Source organism: Arachis ipaensis, chromosome B04 (assembly GCF_000816755.2).
Source record: "Arachis ipaensis cultivar K30076 chromosome B04, Araip1.1, whole genome shotgun sequence".
NCBI lineage: Eukaryota > Viridiplantae > Streptophyta > Magnoliopsida > Fabales > Fabaceae > Arachis > Arachis ipaensis.
Genome location: NC_029788.2, coordinates 22,090,118 through 22,102,470, shown reverse-complemented (window position 1 = coordinate 22,102,470; position 12,353 = coordinate 22,090,118). Strand labels below are relative to the sequence as shown.

Here is a 12,353-nt window from a genome sequence, read left to right as displayed (position 1 = left end):
TTTTTATTTGTTTATATAAAGTTCACTGACACTAAGGTAAAGAACCATTTGCTTAAGTTTACAGGGTTACAGAAGGAATCTGCACACAAAACAGAGATAGGGAGCTCACTGGCAAGAAAACGCCAGTGAAGGCCATTTTGGGCGTTCAGCGCCCAAAATGGGCATCCAGTGGGCGCTGAACACCAGTAAGGATAGCTATCTGGCGTTCAACGCCAGAAAAGGGCAACAACTGGGCGTTGAACGCCCATGAGAGCAGCAATTGGGCATTGAACGCCCAAAACAGGCAGTGTTTGGGCGTTCAAACGCCAGGATGGTGGGGAGGAGCTCTCCTTCTACCCATCTCCTTTCTTTTCTTTTGCTTGAGGACAAGCAAAGCTCTAAGTTTGGTGTGCTTATCCGTGATCACTAAGATCATGGCCCCTAAAGGAAAACAACCCACTCCAAGAGGCAAGGACCAAGCACCTCACAGACTAGAGGAACATCCACTTCCAAACCTCAAGGTTGTTGAGTTCTAATCTTAGCCTTAACTCTGTGATAATTGTTCTTATTTTATTTTTACCTTAGGAGTCATATAGTAGTAATTAGTATCTATTTTGATTTTATCTCCAATTAAGTTATAGTCTATTTTTCTCATCATCATTAAACATGAATAAAATAGTAGATCTTTTGAATAAGAGGCAATAAAATTTCGAGTTTTTAATAAGAAAAATTCTAATTAGTTACATGTGGTGGCAATGCTTTCTGTCTTCTGAATGAATGCTTGAACAGTGCATATGTCTTTTGAATTTGTTGTTTAAGACTGTTAAATATGTTGGCTCTTGAAAGAATGGTGAACATGAGACATGTTATTGATAATCTGAAAAATCATAAAAATGATTCTTGAAGCAAGAAAAAGCAGCAAAGAATAAAGCTTGCAGAAAAAAAAAATTAGAGAAAGAAAAAGAAAAAGCAAGCAGAAAAAGCCAAAGCTCTTAAAACCAAAAGGCAAGAGCAAAAAGCCAAATATCCCTTAAAACCAAAAGGAAAGGGTAACAAAAAAGGGATCCCAAGGCTTTGAGCATCAGTGGATACGAGGGCCTAAGGGAATAAAATCCTGGCCTAAGCGGCTAAACCAAGCTGTCCCTAACCATGTGCTTGTGGCGTGAAGGTGTCAAGTGAAAACTTGAGACTGAGCGGTTAAAGTCAAGGTCCAAAGCAAAAAGAAGAGTGTGCTTAAGAACTCTGGACACCTCTAATTGGGGACTTTAGCAAAGCTGAGTCACAATCTAAAAGGTTCACCCAATTATGTGTCTGTGGCATTTATGTATCCGGTGGTAATACTGGAAAACAAAGTGCTTAGGGCCACGGCCAAGACTCATAAAATAGCTGTGTTCAAGAATCATCATACTGAAATAGGATACTCAATAAGACTATCTGAATTCTAAGTTCCTATAGATGCCAATCACTCTGAGCTTCAATGGATAAAGTGAGATGCCAAAACTGTTCGGAAGCAAAAAGCTACTAGCCCCGCTCATCTAATTAGAATCTGAGCTTCATGCAACAAAAAAAAAAAAAAAAACTCTGAGATTTTATTGCTTCTCAATGTATTAGTCTTCTATTTTATTTGTCTAGTTGCTTGAGGACAAGCAACAGTTTAAGTTTGGTGTTGTGATGAGCGGATATTTTATATGCTTTTTGGGGTTAATTTCATATAGTTTTGAGTATGTTCTAGTTAGTTTTTAGTCTATTTTTATTAGTTTTTAGGAAAAATTCATATTTCTGGACTTTACTATGAGTTGTGTATTTTTCTGTAATTTCAGGTATTTTTCTTGCTGAAATTGAAGGAGCTGAGCAAAAATCTGATTCAGGCTGAAAAAGGACTGCTGATGCTGTTGGATTCTGACCTCCCTACACTCAAAGTGGATTTTCTGGAGCTACCGAACTCGAAATGGCATACTTCCAATTGCGTTGGAAAGTAGACATCCAGGGCTTTCCAGCAATATATAATAGTCCATACTTTGCACGAGGATATACGACGTAAACTGGCGTTCAACGCCAGTTCTCTGCCCAATTCTGGCGTCCAGCGCCAGAAAAGGATCAAAAGCTGGAGTTGAACGCCCAAACTGGCACAAAAACTGGCGTTCAACTCCACAAATGGCCTCCTCACGTGAATTGCTTAAATCTCAGCCCCAGCACACACCAAGTGGGTCCCAGAAGTGGATCTCTGCATCATCCATCATAGTTTACTCATTTTTTGTAAACCTAGGCTACTAGTTTAGTATTTAAACAACTTTTAGAGACTTATTTTGCAGTAACCTTTAATCCATGCTCTCTTGTTTATTTGCAATTCAACTGATAAACATAATTGACTTCCTGACTAAGATTTACAAGATAACCATAGATTGCTTCAAACCAACAATCTTCGTGGGATTCGACCCTTACTCACGTGAGGTATTACTTGGACGACCCAGTGCACTTGCTGGTCAGTGGTACGAGTTGTGAAAAGTGTGATTCACAATTTGTGCACCACTCATTCAACTGGAGTAATCTTTTCTCTCCAGCTATCTTAGCATCAAGGTTAGGAACCTGGTTACCCAGTAGGCCTTGTGTTTCAGTTCCACTGGCAGATGACAGGCTTTTCCATACACAAGCTGGTATGGAGCGGTTCCTATAGGAGTCTTGAATGCTGTTCTGTATGCCCACAGAGCATCGTCCAGACTTCTTGCCCAATCCCTTCTACGGATACTTACAGTCCGTTCCAGGATTCGTTTGAAACTTCAGCCTGCCCATTTATCTGTGGATGATATGGAGTCGCAACTTTATGGTTAATTCCATATCGTACCAGAGCAGAGTCAAGCTGTTTATTGCAGAAATGAGTGCCCCCATCACTGATAAGTATCCTAGGGACACCGAACCTGCTGAAGATATGCTTCTAGAGGAACTTCATCACTATCTTGGTATCATTAGTGGGTGTTGCAATTGCCTCTACCCATTTGGATACATAGTCTACTACCACTAGAATATAAGTGTTTGAATATGATGGTGGGAAAGGCCCCATGAAGTCAATACCTCATACATCAAACAACTCAATCTCTAAGATCCCTTGTTGAGGCATGGCATAACCGTGAGGTAGATTACCAGCTCTCTGGTAACTGTCATAGTTACGTACAAACTCTCGGGAGTCTCTATAGAGAGTAGGCCAGTAGAAACCACATTGGAGAACCTTTATGGCTGTTCGCTCAACTCCAAAGTGTCCTCCATATTGTGATCCATGGCAATGCCATAGGATCTTTTGTGCCTCTTCTCTAGGCACACATCTGCGGATTACTCCATCTGCACGCCTCTTAAGGAGATATGGTTCATCCCACAAGTAGTACTTTGCATCAGAAATCAACTTTTTCATTTGTTGTTTACTGTACTCTTTGGGTGTGAATCTCACAACTTTGTAGTTTGCAATGTCTACACACCATGGTAATTCCTGAATGGCAAAGAGTTGCTCATCCGGAAAGGTTTCAGAGATCTCAGTAGGAGGGAGGGACGCCCCTGCTACTGGTTCTATCCGGGACAGGTGATCTGCTACCTGGTTCTCTGTCCCTTTTCTGTCTCTTATTTCTATATCAAACTCTTGCAGAAGCAACACCCATCTTATAAGTCTGGGTTTTGAATCCTGCTTTGTGAGGAGATATTTCAAAGCAGCATGATCAGTGTACACAATCACTTTTGATCGCACTAAATAAGATCTAAACTTGTCAATGGCATAAACCACTGCAATCAACTCCTTTTCTGTGGTTGTGTAATTCTTCTGTGCATCATTCAGAACACGACTAGCGTAGTAAATAACGTGCAAAATCTTGTTATGCCTCTGTCCCAATACTGCACCAATGGCGTGGTGATAAACCACTATTTTATGGTTTATATTGTGTTTAATTATGTACTTTTATCATGATCCTTACCCACTTATTCATTAAATTAGCATGCATTTAGATTTCCTTCCTGAATTTATTACATGTTTGAAAACTGCTTCCTAGAGACTTTAATTATTTATTTTTAATTCTCCTTTATTCCATTCGGTGCCGTGATCTGTGTGTTGAGTGTTTCAGACTTTACAGGGCATAAATGAATTGGAGATTGGAAAGGAAGCTAGCAAAAATGGAAGGAACACAAGAATTTGAGGAGATAACCAGCGAGAAGTGACGCGGTCGCATGGCTTACGCGACCGCGCGAAGGAGAGCAAATCGCAGTGACGCGGCCGCATGGCTCACGCGGCCACGCGGATTGGAAAAGCTTAGGTGACGCGGTAGCGTGGACGACGCGAACGCGTGGCAAGAAAAAACGCGACTGACGCGTCCGCATGGATGACGCGATCGCGTGACATGTGCGATCTGCATAATTTGCAGAATTCGTTGGGGGCGATTTTGGACCCTATTTCGGCCCAGTTTTCGGCCCGGAAAAGCAGACTAGAGTCAGAGAGCATGCAGAAACAAATAACAGACATTCATTCAGTCAACGAAGAGATCTAGTTTTACTCTTTTAGGTTTTTCTCTCTAGGTTTTTAGAATTTTAATTTTCAATTGGTCTTAGCATTGGAACATTGAGAAGAGTTATTTCCTCATCAAGACTTCATCATTCTAGTTTGTTTTCTTAACTTGGTTTCATTCTTTCATGTTCTTTGCTTTGTTCAATTTTGTCATTCAGATACTTTTATGATTATTTAATGCAAGGATTATTTCTTTTTAATTCAATTTCAATCCCAATAATCACGTCTTCTTTTAATTCCCTTTCATGTGCTATGGATTCTTTATTTACAATGCGTGAGTAGTTTCCTTACTTGATGGGGAGTTGATTAAAAGGAACTCGTGAGTTGGAAGGATTGAAAGAAAATTTGTAATTGGGTTAAATGTTGGATTGCTATCCTATCACAGACGCCAATCCCTTTGAAGTAAGTGGGTTGCAACTTGTGAACAGATCTGGGATTCCAACTTGTTTGACTTTCCCTTACCTAGTAAAGGATAACCAAACAGAACAACCATTAATTATAAATTAATCTTACAATCACTCCATCAATAGTAGAAATTCCAACCAACCAACTCCCAGTCAAGGTTTTTATTCATATTATTTAATTTTCCTCAATTTACATTCCAATTTACTTAGCTCAACTTCTTGGAACATCTGATTAATAAGACAGCACACTTTTCTGCAACTCGTTGGGAAACGACCTGGGACTTAAAACTCCCAGTAATTTTTAATTTAACTTTCTGTGACATATTTCTAAATTGATAGGCAGATTTTTGGTGAGTTAAGAACTATACTTGCAACGTAACCATTTTAATAATTTTTAATTCACCACCTTCTGCGTCTCATCACGTGGTCACTGGCATCACACATTAGTTCGAATGGTAATGTCCAGTCTGGTGCAGAAATGACTGGTGCTGTGACCAGCTTGGCTTTCAGAGTCTCAAACACCTGTAGACACTCTGTGTCAAAAATAAATGGCATGTCAGCAGCTAGCAGATTGCTCAGAGGTTTTGTAATTTTTGAAAAATCCTTTATAAACCTCCTATAGAATCCTGCATGTCCCAGAAAGCTTCTGATTGCCTTAACATTGGCAGGTGGTGGTAATTTTTCAATCACCTCTACCTTAGCTTGATCCACCTCTATTCCCTTGTTCAAAATTTTGTGCCCAAGGATAATTCCTTCAGTCACCATAAAGTGACATTTCTCCCAGTTTAAAACCAGGTTAGTCTCTTGGCATCTTCTCAGAACATGTGCTAGATGGTTAAGACAGGAGCTGAATGAGTCTCCAAATACTGAGAAGTCATCCATGAAGACTTCCAGAAATTTCTCTACCATATCAGAGAAAATGGAGAGCATGCACCTCTGAAAGGTTGCAGGTGCATTACACAGACCAAATGGCATCCTTCTGTAGGCAAATACTCCAGATGGACATGTGAATGCTGTTTTCTCTTGGTCCTGAGGATCTACTGCAATTTGGTTGTAACCTGAATAGCCATCCAAAAAGCAGTAGTATTCATGGGCTGCTAGTCTCTCTAGCATTTGGTCTATGAATAGTAAAGGAAAATGATCCTTCCTGGTGGCTGTATTGAGCCTTCTGTAGTCAATACACATACGCCACCCTGTAACTGTTCTTTAGGAACCAGTTCATTCTTTTCATTATGAACTGCTGTCATGCCTCCCTTTTTGGGGACCATGTGGACAGGGCTCACCCAGGGGCTATCAGAAATAGGATAAATAATCCCAGCCTCTAGTAACTTAGTGACCCCTTTCTACACCACCTCCTTCATGGATGGATTCAGCCGCCTCTGTGGTTGAACCACTGGCTTAGTATCATCCTCCAATAGGATCTTGTGCATGCATCTGGCTGGGCTAATGCCCCTAAGATCACTTATGGACCACTCAAGAGCTGTCTTGTGTGTCCTTAGCACCTGAATTAGTGCTTTCTCTTCCTGTGGTTTTAAAGTCGAGCTTATGATCACAGGAAAAGTGTCATCTTCTCCCAGATATGCATATTTCAGGGATGGTGGTAGTGGTTTGAGCTCGGGTTTAGGAGGCTTCTCCTCTTCCTGAGGAGTCTTCAGAGGTTCTTCTGTTTTGTCTGGTTCCTCCATATCAGCTTGAACATCTTTAAAAATGTCCTCTAGCTCTAATTCGAGACTCTCAGTCATATTGATCTCTTCCACCAGGGAGTCAATAATATCAGTGCTCATGCAGTCTTTTGATGTGTCTGGATGCTGCATAGCTTTGACAGCATTCAACTTAAACTCATCCTCATTAACTCTCAGGGTTATCTCCCTTTTTTGGACATCAATGAGGGTTCGTCCAGTTAGTAGGAATGGTCTTCCTAGAATGAGAGTTGCACTCTTGTGCTCCTCTATTTCCAACACTACAAAGTCAGTGGGAAAGGCAAATGGCCCAAACTTGACAATCATATCCTCAATTACGCCTGATGGGATCTTAATGGAGCTATCAGCAAGTTGGAGGTATATCCGAGTTGGTTTAACCTCATCAGTCAAACCAAGCTTTTTGATAGTGGATGTAGGTATTACGTTGATACTTGCCCCAAGATCACATAGAGCTATCTTGGTACAAGCACCCTCTAATGTGCATGGTATCATAAAGCTTCCGGGATCTTTAAGCTTTTCTGGTAAGCTTTTCAGAATGACTGCACTGCATTCTTCAGTGAGGAAAACTTTTTCAGTTTCTCTCTAATCCTTCTTATGACTTAAGATTTCTTTCATGAACTTAGCATAAGAGGGTATTTGCTCAAGTGCCTCTGCAAACGGAATCTTTATTTCAAGAGTCCTAAGATAGTCTGAAAAGTGGGCAAATTGTTTATCCTATTCCGCTTGGCGGAGTTTCTGAGGATAAGGCATCTTGGCTTTATATTCTTCAACCTTAGTTGCTGCAGGTTTACTTCCTACAGAAGTGGTTGGAGAAGCCTGCCTAAGGGGGTTGTTATCGGCACTTGCATGTGTCTGATCCTCTATTGCCGTTTGAACGCCAGAATTGGGCGGTGCATGGGCGTTTGGACGCCAGACTGGCTATCCCTTAGGCGTTTAACGCCACTTTCTTGACCTTTTCTGGTGTTTGAATGCCATAATTATTCCTCTCTGGGCTCTTACTATCCTTAGAGGGATTTTGGGTAGTGGGTTGGTCATTCTCTGTCATTTGTTCCCTTCTTGGCTTTCTGCTGCTTTGAATTGAGACATTTAATGTCTTCCCACTACTTAATTGAACAGCTTGGCATTCTTCTGTTATTTGTTTAGATAGCTACTCTCTTGTCTGATTGAAGTGTTTTTCCATATTCTCATTAGCATTTTTGGTTTCTTGCAGCATCTCTTTAAATTTTGCTAACTGTTTTGTTATAATAAGCAATTGCTGATTGAGTTCAGCAACTTGTTCTTGAGGACTAAGTTCAGTGGGTACTACATTAGCTTCTTCTTTCATGGAGGACCCACTACTTAAGTATAGATATTGATTTCTAGCAACTGTATCAATGAGCTCTTGAGCCTCTTCAATTGTCTGTCTCATATGTATAGATCCACCAGCTGAGTGGTCTAGAGACATTTGGGCCTTTTCTGTAAGCCTATAGTAAAAGATGTCTAACTATACCCATTCTGAAAACATTTCAGATGGACATTTCCTTAGCATCCCTCTGTATCTCTCCCAGATATTATAAAGAGATTCATTATCCTCTTGTTTAAAGCCTTGGATGTCCAGCCTTAGCTGTGTCATCCTTTTTGGAGGGAAATATTGATTCAAGAATTTGTCTGATAAATGTTTCCATGTTCTTATACTTGCTGTGGGTTGGTTGTTTAACCACCTCTTAGCTTGATCTTTTACAGCATATGGAAACAGTAATAATCTGTAGACATCCTGGTCTACTTCCTTATCACGTACTATGTCAGCAATTTGTAAGAACTGTGCCGGAAGTTCAGTAGATTCTTCTTGTGGAAGACCAGAATACTGGCAATTTTGCTGCACCATGATAATGAGTTGAGGATTTAGCTCAAAATTGCTTGCTCTGATGGGAGGTATACAGATACTACTCTCATAGGAAGCATTAGTGGGGTTAGCATATGACCCCAGAGTCCTTTTGGACTGTTCATTTCCACTTAGGTCCATGATGGAGAAAATAAAATATTTTTGTTTTTATTTTATTTAATAATTGAAAATAAAATATAAGTTTCGAAAACTTAAAAGAAAAAATAAAAATAAAAATAAAAATTCAAATACTAAAATGACTAATTAATTAAAAAGATTTGAAAAATTTTGGATATGATTTTCGAAAAAAGAAGAGAAGGAAAGTGGTTAGGAAGTTTTGAAAAAGATATGTCTTAAAATTAAAGATACTTGTAAGAAAATAAATAAATAAAAGAGAATATTTGAAAAATAGAATATTTGAAAAAAATGATTTTAAAATTTTAAAGATTGAAACTTTCTTAACAAGGAAACACCAAACATAAAATTTTTCAATCAAGATAATAAAATAAGACAAGTAATTCGAAAATTATGTCTAAAAGGGAAAATATTTTGAAAAATTTTATAAAAGATTTTCAAATTATGAAAATTGAAAATTGACGTTTGAAATAAAATAAGATAAGATTTTGAAAAAGATATGATTATTTTTTTGAAAAAGATTTGAATTTTGAAATTTTAAAACTAAGATAAGATAGAATAAAATAAATTAGAATAAAAATCTGAATTTTTTAAAAGTAAAAAATCGAAAATTCAATTAAAATAAAGAGAAAAGATATTTTGAATTTAATGAGGAAAGAGAAAAACAATAAAAAGACACCAAACTTAGAATTTTTATATTTTGGACACTAATAATTCGAAAATGCTCAAGAAAAACAAGGAAAGACATAAAACAAGAAAGACTAAAGATCAAACAAGGAAAATAAACAAGAATAACTTGAAGATCAATAAAGAACTAGGAACATGTAATTCGAACAATTGAAAGAAAAATAAAAACATGCAATTGACACCAAACATAAAACATGAAACTAAACTCAAACAGAAGACTAAATTATGAAGTTATTGGTTTTAAAAATTTTTGAAAATAATTTAGAAGAAAAAAATAAGGATTTTAAAATTTTAACCAAAAACAATAATAAAAGACTCAATTTTAGTGACTCTAAACCAAAAAGATAAATTTTTCCTAATCTAAGCAACAAAATAAAACCTTCAGTTGTCCAAACTCGAACAATCCCCGGCAATAGCACCAAAAACTTGGTGCACGAAATTGTGATTACACTTTTCACAACTCCGCACAACTAACCAGCAAGTGCACTGGGTCGTCCAAGTAATACCTTACGTGAGTAAGGGTCGATCCCATGGAGATTGTCGGCTTGAAGCAAGCTATGGTTATTTTGTAAATCTTAGTCAGGAGATGAATGATAAGAGTGATTGTATTTATGAAAAATAAATAACATGAAATAAATAGTACTTGTGATTCAGTAATGAGAAACAGGCTGAGGTTCCGGAGATGCTCTGTCATCTGAATCTCTGCTTTCCTATTGTCTTCTTCTCCAAACACGCATGACTTCCCTCAATGGCAAGCTTTATGATCCTCTCGGATAACAAATACCAGGTACGATCTCTGCATGGCTAATCAACTGTCGAATTTCTCGTCTCGGATGAAAAATACCATGTACAGCTACCTCACGGCTAATCATCTATTGGTTCCCACTAACGTCGGAATAGGACCCTTGTCCTTTTGCACACTGTCACTATGCCCAACATTTGCAGGTTTGAAGCTCGTCACAGTCATCCCTTCTCGGATCCTACTTGGAATACCACAGACAAGGTTTAGACTTTTCGGATCCCAGGAATGCTGCCAATTGGTTCTAGCCTATACCACAAAGGTTCTAACCTCCGAACTCGGTCCGTGGATTAGATACCCAAGAGATACGCACTTAAGCTGTCACCCAATGACTACATTGAGCTTAGATAGAACGGAAATGGTTGTCAGGCATGCGTTCATAGAATTGAGAATAATGATGAGTGTCACAGATCATATCATTCTCTAGATTGAAGTACGAGTGAGTATCTTAGAATAGAATCAAGCGTGATTGAATAGAAAACAGTAGTAATTGCATTAATCCATTGAAACACAGCAGAGCTCCTCACCCCACCTATGGGATTTAGAGACTCATGCCGTAGAAGATACAATATGAAGTGTAAAAATGTCATAAGGTACAAAATGAATCTCTAAAAGTAGTTTTTATACTAGATTAGTAACTTAGGTTTGTAGAAAATGAGTAACTAAGTGCAGTTAGTGCAGAAATCCACTTCCGGGACCCACTTGATGTGTGTCTGGACTGAGCTTTCAAGCTTTCACGTGCATATGCCCAAAGTTGGAGTTAAACGCCACCCTGGGTGCCAGAATGGGCGTTTAACGCTAAGAATTATGCCAGTTTTGGCGTTTTACGCTAGAAAGTTTTAGGTTGGATTTTAACACCAGTTTGGGCCATCAAATCTCGGGCAAAGTATGGACTATTATATATTGTTGGAAAGTCCGAGATGTCTACTTTCTGCTGCCTTGGATTAATACATTCAGTGTTTTCCCACTCCTTAATTGAACAGCGTGGCATTCTTCTGTTATCTGTTTAGATAGCTGCTTTCTTGTCTGATCCAATTGTGTTTCCATATCCTTGTTAGCATTTTTAGTATCTTGGAGCATCTCTTTAAATTTTGCTAACTGCTTTGTTATAATAAGTAATTGCTGATTGAGTTCAACAACTTGTTCTTGAAGACTAAGTTCAGTGGATACTGCTTTAGCTTCTTCTTTCATGGAGGACTCATTACTTAAGTATAGATGTTGATTTCTAGCAACTGTATCAATGAGCTCTTGAGCCTCTTCAATTGTCTTTCTCATGTGTATAGATCCACCAGCTGAGTGGTCTAGAGATACCAGGGCCTTTTCTGTAAGCCCGTAGTAGAAGATGCCTAACTGCACCCACTCTGAAAACAATTCAGAGGGGCATTTCCTTAGCATCCCTCTGTACCTCTCCCAGACATTATAAAGAGATTCATTATCCTCTTGTTTAAAGCCTTGGATGTCCAGCCTTAGCTGTGTCATCCTTTTTGGAGGGAAATATTGATTCAGGTATTTGTTTGATAACTGTTTCCATGTTCTTATGCTTGCTATGGGTTGGTTATTTAACCACCTCTTAGCTTGATCTTTTACAGCAAATGAAAACGGTAATAATCTGTAGACATCCTGATCTACTTCCTTATCACGTACTGTGTCAGCAATTTGTAAGAATTGTGCCAAAAACTAAGTAGGTTCTTCTTGTGGAAGATTGGAATACTGGCAATTTTGCTACACTATGATAATGAGCTGAGGGTTTAGCTCAAAACTGCTGGCTCTTATGGGGGTATATAGATACTACTCCCATATGCAGCAGTAGCGGGGTTAGCATAAGACCCAGAGTCCTTCTGGACTGTTCATTTCCACTTAGGTCCATGATGGAGAAAGGGAGATGATGTGAATTGCAAATAAAATATATTTTTATTTTTATTTTATTTAATTAAAAATAAACCGAATTAAAAGAGAGAAATAAAATAAAATAAAATAATTGGAAAATAAAATATAAGTTTCGAAAACTAAAAGAAAAAGTAAAATAAATAAAAAATAAAATAAAATAAAAAAATTCGAATACTAAAATGGCTAATTAATTAAAAAGATTTGAAAAATTTTTGGATATGATTTTCAAAAATTGAAGAGATAGAAAGTAGTTAGGGGGTTTTGAAAAAGACATGTCTTAAAATTAAAGATACTTGTAAGAAAGTAAAAAAAAAAAAAAAGAAAAGATTTGAAAAAGATATGATTTTAAAATTTTAAAGATTGA

The 12,353-nt window shown here is 38.0% G+C and overlaps 1 long non-coding RNA gene across 1 annotated transcript in view; it reads right to left on the bottom strand.

Moving 5' to 3' along the window:
- The window catches only part of LOC110270571, a 24,250-nt gene extending 14,204 nt beyond the window's left edge, over positions 1 to 10,046 (bottom strand). Inside the window, exon 1 of the long non-coding RNA XR_002360209.1 lies at positions 10,035 to 10,046. This is a non-coding gene — a long non-coding RNA (uncharacterized LOC110270571). The remainder of the gene's footprint in view (positions 1 to 10,034) is intronic.